The sequence below is a fragment of the Dipodomys spectabilis genome, unplaced genomic scaffold (genome assembly GCF_019054845.1).
Source record: "Dipodomys spectabilis isolate Male_0828 unplaced genomic scaffold, ASM1905484v1 ptg000591l, whole genome shotgun sequence".
In the NCBI taxonomy this organism is placed as follows: Eukaryota; Metazoa; Chordata; class Mammalia; order Rodentia; family Heteromyidae; genus Dipodomys; species Dipodomys spectabilis.
In genome coordinates, this window is record NW_024871268.1 from 165145 (window position 1) to 174358 (window position 9214).

General features: G+C 33.7%; 1 pseudogene; it reads left to right on the plus strand.

Moving 5' to 3' along the window:
* Nucleotides 1–2084: 2084 nt before the first annotated feature.
* Nucleotides 2085–2184, plus strand: LOC122100641 (annotated as a pseudogene).
* Nucleotides 2185–9214: the final 7030 nt, after the last annotated feature.

The following is a 9214-nucleotide window of genomic DNA, read 5'->3' on the forward strand; positions in this document are numbered from 1 at the left end:
TCTACACTTTAATGAATGGTTGAACCTGTTTGGCATTAGTGCTGGGTAAATAAAACAACTCTATTGTAACTTGCACCCTAAACTTGAAAAATTTGTAATGTCAATATTGTCTACTTGTCAAATGTTATTTTGGTGAATGTGATTTTTAAAAGATTATTTGAAAAGGAATCTGTTTTCAGGAGATTAAGTGTAGGTTATCATTGGTTTGAGAATGATAACATTTTTATTCTACAGAAACAAGTTTTACTGAAGTACCAGTATTTTGAAGCATTAACGATCTTCTCAATTAATGTTTTTGTGAATTATATTTGACCTGTAAGTCAAGTTTTCCTAGCCTTGGTAGAGCAATTATGGATCTATCGTTCTAAGAACTATTTTTTTTGCCTACTTATGCTGGACTGAAATCTTTGAGTAATCATTAGAAGAGGGGTATTAAAAATAATTTTGTGACATTTGTGATCTTGGTCACTCATATGGGCTGGTCATTTGTAAACTGAAAGTTTGAATTACTGTACTTTCTCTCAGATTTTGTGATCTCATCTTTCATTTTAAGTTGCATTGCATTACACAATTGCTTACCACTAATTCTGGTGTCATAAGGAATTGAGATGGATTTTCAATTACTTTCTGTTGGCATGTTTCCTGAGCCTAGGTGAGAAATCTTCCCCTTGTTATCAGATGAAGAGGATAACTAAGACCTGGGATCCTAGGACCCATGGGTCCTGCAGAAGAATAATACCTTTTAGATATCGTATCAGCAAAATTTGGGTACAATCAGTAGAAATGCTTCAGAAATATAGAGAAAAACATTTTGCAACCAGTGAGTTAAAACAATAAACAGAGCAGCAGAGTAAAATCCCTTATAGATTAGAGGAAAACAATTGTTTTTTTTTTACAATGTGAATTCAGAAGACCAAGAATATTTAGAACATATCACAAGTTTATACCAAAGACATTGCATTGATACTTTTTATATTCTAATTTACATTCTAAACCTTATTATTTATATTCCAATCTATTTATTGTAATAAATATCTATTTATTTGTCAAATTATCAATTAATTCTAGTAAGTTCCACTGTGTGAAATAAAATATCAGCACGTATAAATATAAAATATATAACTATAAAATATAATAAAAAAGGCACATGTTTTGCAATGTTCTGTTGTGGTTACGGTATCAAAGGCAACTGTCTTTTAAAATATTATTCCATTATTTCTACCTCAGTGTTTGGTAGAGTTGGACCTAAAGCTTTACCATTTGGAGATTTACAGCCTAGAGACAAGAGGAAACACTGTGATTAAAACATTACCAATTTAAGGCCTAATATCGAGGAGAAACATCTAGACTTCTCTTGTAACTATGAAAATATTTGATGAAAGAAAGGCAGTAGTGTAAATTCCTGCCTGGATGGATGGTAGACTGGCCAGGACATTTGGTAATCATGCATGTGAAATTTTTTTCGCCTTCTTGGCTTTAGCTACTATTGAAATGTTAGGTATAAAAAACAATTATATTTTGATAAAATACCTTCTAGCCTAAAAGATTCTGTCTTAACTGTTTATCTCTCTATGATCCCTTTTAACTAATATTAGTTTTGTTCCAATAAGAAAATCTATGCTGTCAGGGTAAGATATTCTGATTGATCTGTTGGTACAGGGAAGAAGAGTAAGGGTCAGGTAGACATTTGTACCAGTAAGACATCATTTAGGAATTTTTAAGCTGCAGAAGTTTAGAAGTAGCTCGTAAGGAAGGCTTACTTTGAATCCATTAACTCCACAAAGCTAACTCAGTTTATAAATAAGTACTTGAAAAACAATCACCTTTGGACCTAGCTATAAAGGCTTCAAAGTATGATCAAATTTAAAATGAAAAAGACTTAAAATAGTCATTGACAAAAAAATTGCAAATGTGAGCAATCGACCAAACAATATAAGCTTTTCCCAATATACACAGAATTTTAGAGAAGTAAGATCAATAACATTTTTAGGAACAATAAGGTTTCCTAGTTACAAACAGTCAACCAAGGATATATGCCTGTATAAAGATTGCATCAATAACTACTTAAATTTACAGGATACTACATGCTTCAGCAGGACTTTTACCCAAATTACTACAATATAGAGATTATCATGGCATTTGCACAAGGATGATATGAAAATTTGTGAATTATTCCATATTTTTCATTCTTGAGATGCAAGAAATTAAAAACAGTTATTAAAAATTGATTACAAAAATACAAGTCGTTATGTCGAAAAATGAACTTTACAACTTTGTGCGGGTGGAGGGGTAGCAGGGAGGATTGAGTGGGAGAGCAGGGGAAGGATGGGAATGGATGGGAAGGGTAAATACAGGAGGAGGCTACAATGCTTGATGAGAAATGTACTCATTATCTTGCCCATGTAATTGTAAACCCTCTGTACAGTATTTTCACAATAAAAAATTAAAAAAGGCAAATGTAACAATATATGTAATTCATTGAACTGAAAGTTAGTTTGACATCAGTGCGTTAAATGCTCACCTTAGAATGGCCTTTACATAGCATAATCTTTACAAAACATTTGAAATTGGATAACATTGTCATTTTATCCCAAAGAAATAAAATACTATAAGGACCTAGGAAAAAAAGGAATCTTAAACTTTTTCTATATGGAATGCTATCTGAAATAACACATTTATTAATGAACCTATATATTATAAAACAATGTATAATTCAAAGTATTATATCTAGGAGAGAATTAAATAGATTATAGACATTATACAAACAAAATACAGAGTATTTTAAAATATACTTTTTTCATACAAGCACCAGAACTATTTTTAGTTTCTGTACTACTCATTTCAACAGATAAGTTAAAGTGATTTCTGATTTAAAAATCACAAACCCTGCAGAAATCATTATAGATGTGTACAAACAACTCTTGAATACATTTTGACATCAAAGTCAGGCAATTCATTGAAGAATACTATGGAATCCATGAATTTTTAAAGTAAGATATTGCTGTTGCTTTTTATTGTGAAAATATTTTGTACAGACACAAAGATGGATTGGCATTTTTGAAATTTAAGAATCTTAACCAAACCATTATGAGTTAGGAGAACAATTTTTACAGCCTTCCACAATTTAAAAGAGGTAGTGATACATATTTATCCTTTTGGCAATATTAAATGCAGTTTCTTCCAAGTTGTTCTTCAGACCTGGTTTGATATAATGCTTCAATAGAAGGCGATCCAGCATATCTTTGCTATTTCTATTCCAAGCAGTAAGATGCAAGGGAGTCAAGAGGACTTTAGTTTGGGCATTGGTATCTGCCTCAATGTGAACTAAGAAAGCAGCCACTCTGGTATTATTCAACATATAAGCACTGTGCAGGGGTGTCTAGCCATTCACAGTAATTGCATGAATATCTGCCTTGAGCCACCAACTCATGGACAATGTCTAAGTGCCCACTGGAGGCTTCCCGATGAAGAGAGGTATCTGCACTGTAGTAAGCTGATTATTTTCAGCAGCCCAAACAAAAATTTGTTTTAATACTTCTCCATTTTTTTTTGCGAATGATACCATTCCTCACTTTTTCAGCTTGTTCCTTGTCTTCATCAGAATTGCCTAACCAGAGACAGTGAGTACCAGTGGGAATGGGGAGCACATGTATTCCCTAATAGTTCACGTTGGTTGAACTGGTCAGAAAAATCCAGTGAATTTTCTACATCTGTTATTTCACCATGATTTTCTTTCTCTTTTTCCAATTTTACTATTGGAAATTATTCTAACTGGAGAGTAGGTAATTGATAGAGAGCAGAGGAAAGGTTTTCCTCCATATTCAAAGGTACAGACTGAAAATGGTACCAGTGGTGTCTTCATGTGCAGCTTATTATAGGAATGAGAAAATATGAAATAATGCCTCCTATGTAAATGATTTGGGAAATGGCAGAGCAGAAAGTGAAATGATGCAACCAAAAATATAAAAGCAAAATAAATTAGGATAATTATGGAGCAGTCACATTATCTATGAGAACCATGAAAGGGAGAGAGGAAGAGAGAGACAGATGTGCAATGACCATGCCTCTGATCAATTTATAGAGCAAACAATTTTATTTTTTAAAAGAGATGGAAATGGAATTTATGTATTTACTTGAATTTAGTAAATACATTTTTATTAGCCTACATAAAGAGACATAGCTTTGACCAAATTACAGACAAAAATCTAAATCCTTGATAATTCTAGTAACAGATCTGACTGAAATCAATTGAATCACACTTTTCCTGTAGAGTAAAGGAATAGGTCCAGGCTAGGAAAGCAGCTAGAGAAGACAGGCCGATTGTATCTGTGACAAAACTTTGTGGAAAATGGTATCAAGGATTAATTACTGGTGATCCACTTGCACTGGAAGTGTGAATCCGAACTATTGCTTGCTGATTCTGAACTATTGCTTTAATAATTATAAGTTCCAAGAAGAAAAGGTGAGATTTAATTGATAGCAAAGGATTAGTAATTCACTTTGACTTCTCATTAAGCACCTTCAATCATCAAAATCACATGAAGACAATAGACAGGCCTACTTTTTTTAGATGAAAACAAGTATGTTTAAAAACAAGGTAATTAAGTATTCCTACAAAGGACTTCTATTTTACTACCGCATTATATAGTTTTTTCTAATGTTGGGTAACAAATAATGGATCTATTAGAAAGCTCTTACAGCTCATATGTTCAATAGTGAGTTCTCTTATATTATACCATGGTATTTTTGTTTATGGTTTTAAAAAGAAATTTACTAGCTTAAATTTCTGACAAGACAATATCATCACTGTACAACTTGCTTCTATACTCTAAGTTTTAAATTACTATCTAATATGAGTATTAGATAGCTATAGAGGAAAAACTAGAAGCCACACTCGTGGCTCATGTGTTTATCCTAGCTAATCAGAAAGATGAAACTGAGGATTGTGGTTTGAAACCAAACCAAACAAAAAAAAGTCCATTAAATTCTGATTTGAAAGTAACCAGCAAAAGCTAGAAATGGAGCTGTGGGACAAGCAGTAAAATTCTAGGCTTGAGAAAACTACAACAAAAAATCAACAAATTCTGGGACAGAGCCAGGCCATGAGTTCAAGCCTAGTATTAGCACCAAACAAATTAATTAATTAATTAATTAAAATAAATTAAGTGGTCACATGTGGCAAGGCAAGTAAAATGTAACACCCATGGTGACTGGATTGTGTATTATTTTGTAATAAGGCAAATTAACGTTTGTCCTAATCACTAAAACTTTATTTGTACTTTTTTGTACTAAACCCTGAATTTAGCATGCAAGTATATGTGTGTACATGTGCACACATGTGTTTATGTGTATATGTGTGCGTGTGCTGTTGCAATGTTGCTTGCCAATGTGGACAAGGTGAGGCTCAAAAGAGCTAACTGTGTTGCAATGTTTTTATTTATCAGTGTTCTGTCATGTCATTTCTGTGGAACCACCCTTCTGTAGATTTTATTTGTCAAATAATAACATCATCATAATCAAAGCATATACAAAATTAAGTTAGATAAAAGAGACCACTTTCAGCTCTTATTATATGTTAGGTAAGAAGAAACAGATATAATTAGGTAGTAAGTTATTGCTGTAAGATGACTGTCAGTACAAAATATGTATTTGACCTCTTAAATTGGTTATACTTTTAAGATATACTCATGGAGTGAGTTTCACTGACTTGACCAAACAGGTATTACACTCTGGTTATTCACAAGATGAATAAACTCTTTCCGGATTTCTGTTGAAAATAACTTTCTTTGTAACATCATATCTATTCTCACTAAGATAATCAACCCTGTATTTATTAGGTTTGAATATCCCATCATATTGACTGAAAACCAGTATTGTGGATATGCTTGCTAGATATACCTTTCAAAACAAACAAACAAAAAGCATGTGTCACCTCCAGATTGTGGATGCATTTGAAGTTGTTTTGTACATGCAATGGGATCTTCACTAATGGCTCTTTCGTGGAAGTAACTATCACAACTTTAACAAATAAGGCTTTTCGAATATCTTTTCCAATATAAATAACAACCCCGAGAGCGTCTTGTAATTTCTGAAAAGCCTTTGAATATTTTCAGTATTATTTCAGTTCATTGACTATAGAGCTATAGACATTTCTGAAATAAATATTAAGATATGAAGATGTAAGTGGGTATATAGGCTTTTTATGCAATAGAATATTATGAAATATTATGAAATAGAATAAAAGGATATAAGTGAATTTGGTAAGCTAATTATTAGTATAACTTTGTTTTCTAGTAACAGTTTTTTTTTCTTATTTTTGGGTCTGGTCGTGGAGCCTTGAACTCTGGGCCTGGGCACTGTCCCTCCGCTCTTCAGCTCAAGGCTAGTGCTCTACCGCTTGAGCCACAGCGCCACTTCCGGCTTTTTCCTTTTTGCTTATGTGGTGCTGAGGAATCGAACCCAGGGACTCATGCATGCAAGGCAAGCACCCTACCAATGAGCCACCTTCCCAGCCCCAGTAACAGTTTTTTGAATGTAGATGATGCAGTTAAATTATTTCCTTTGTGGCTCTGTACTTCAGTTAGTTTTATAATGTTGATAATTATAAGATTGAATTTGTAGAAAAATAAAGGTATTTGAAAATGATGGATTAATCTTGTGTTTTCTTTCCTACTCCCAAGAAAATGAGTTATTTTCAATTGTTAATATTTTATCATTGAATCTTCAATATCACAAGAAATTTTGAAAAACATGCAGTAGTATTGATGTCTTTTTAAACCAATTGTATTCACAAGTTGGAGAGTCTTTAATTCATGCTTAGGTCTTGGTGTCCATGATTTTTAACCTCTCGTTCCTAACATTAATGATAGGTAAGACTACATTTTTGGGTATATGAAAGGTAAATATTCATCTGGGGTCAAAGGTGATTTTTATATCAGTCTTGCTTTAATAACATTTTAAAGTAAAACATTTCTCTCAAAATGTTGGGTATAAAAAGCAATCAAAATACCTCTAATGGTAAACAACTTATGTGAGCTACAATGTGGAAATGATTGGTCTATAAGACCTGCAATCTGTTTCCATCAGGAATTGGGGAGATTATTCTTTCAGTATGACTGCAATGTAGTGTTGTTATGGGATAGAATATAATTTCTACAATTTTGAGCTAGAAATCAAGAATGTTATAGTTTAGCAGTTCCTTTCACCAGGGAGGTATAAATTGATTATGAACTTGCATATTGCAGTTACCTATTTCCTTTTTTTTTTTTTTTTGGTTGGTCTTGGCACTTGAACTCTGGGCTTGAGTACTGTCCCTGCACTCTTCCGCTCAAGTCAAGCACTGTACCGCTTGAGCTACAGTGCCACTTCTGGTTTATTAGCAGTTTATTATAGATAAGAATCTCTCGGACTTTCCTGACTGGGCTGTCTTTGAACCGCGTTCCTCAGATCTCAGCCTTCTGAGTAGCTACGATTACAGGTCTAGCCACCGACATCCCGCTTAGTTTCCTATTTTCTAACAAAGATAAAGTGACATATTATTAAAGTGTGGACAATAATTCTGGGAAATTTTCCTAGAATTAGTGGACTAAGTACTGGTATTTTAGTCACAAAATAGAATGAAGTTATTTGATATGGTGGGAATGGGCCGCAGGCTAAGATTTACCATTTGTGAAATGTTGTACTAGTAATTCCAACTCTGAAGACTTCAATATCATCATCTGAGAATTAGAAATAGAAGTAGTTCTACTTTATGGGATTATTGTGAGGATTAAATTAGATACCATAGGTAACGTACTTGGAAAAACAATCAGCATTTGATCCTTTCTACCTGTTATTTTATCATGTGATGAATTCTAACATTTTTACTGTGATTTTTATATTGTTTCTCTTTAGGATATGCAATGTGATGTATTGACATTCATTTTGTTGGTCACTTTTCTGTCATTTTGAGGAAAATAACTGCAAAGAAAATTTCTGAGAAGGAAACTATTATTTTGACTCATGATTTAAGAGAACACAGTTTAAGGTTCAGATGTCTCCACTGTTTTTTTGGGGGGGGGGTCCGGTCGTGGGGCCTGAACACTGGGCCTGGGTGATGTCCCTCAGCTGTTCAGCTCAAGGCTAGCTCTCTACCACTTGAAACACAGCGCCACTTCTTGCTTTTTATTTTTGCTTATGTGGTGCTGAGGAATCGAACCCAGGGCCTCAGGCCTGCAAGGCAAGTTCTCTACCACTGAGCCACCTTCCCAGCCCCGTCTCCATTGTTTTTAATTATATTTTTATTAAATAGTTGTATGAAGGAATTTCCATTCAACAAATCAGTTTATAAGTACAATGGATCTTTACGTAACTTTCCAATACCCTTCCAAACCTCACCCCACTTTCATTGCTTCTAGTTTCTGCATTGAATATTATACCTTCCCTCTCTTCATCCATAACTCTCTTTATTCCTTCCCTTTGACTTCCGCTCATATCTTCCAAATGATAGTTTCTTGGTATTCACTTTGTTGGAATAAAAGTTCAATTTTATAAGAAATTACACTTTTAAATACTCGTCTGCAAAGAGCATGCTTTGGTTAATACTGTTGTGTAAACTTGCATAAAGTCCTATGTTCAAAATATGCGACAGAACATGGGTCCTTCGTGTGTCTGGCTCTGACTTAGTTTACTTAACATATTTTTAGATCTATCTATTTCTTTGCAAATTACGTAACAGTCTTCATAATGGATGGGTGCAATCCAATTGTGTATATGTGCCCCACTTTCTCCAACCATCCCTCCACCATAAGACATCTGGTCTGTTTTCATAACTTGGCTAAGGTAAATAGTGCAGCAGTCAACATGGTTGTGGAAGTGATTTTCTGTATCTTTTGGAAGAATTCATCACTATCTTTCTGGGAGCAATCCTCTAGACAATTTTCCAGAATAAGCACATCCCTCCTTTCATCTCCATCACAACGTTTTGGAAGGCCTCAAAAACACACTACCCCCTACAGTCTCAATAAGCTAAAACCACACTGGGCCCATATTCTTTCAATACATTTTTTTTCATGATTATACACATAATTTACTGAGAACCTTCTACGTACTTTTCTAATGTGGGAATGAGGGACATGACAATAGAGTAAAAGTAAGAAAATTTCAATTTAATTAGCTATTATAATATTTAAAAACATTTTCAGCTCTAACTCATAGCCTCACTTACTATTATTTT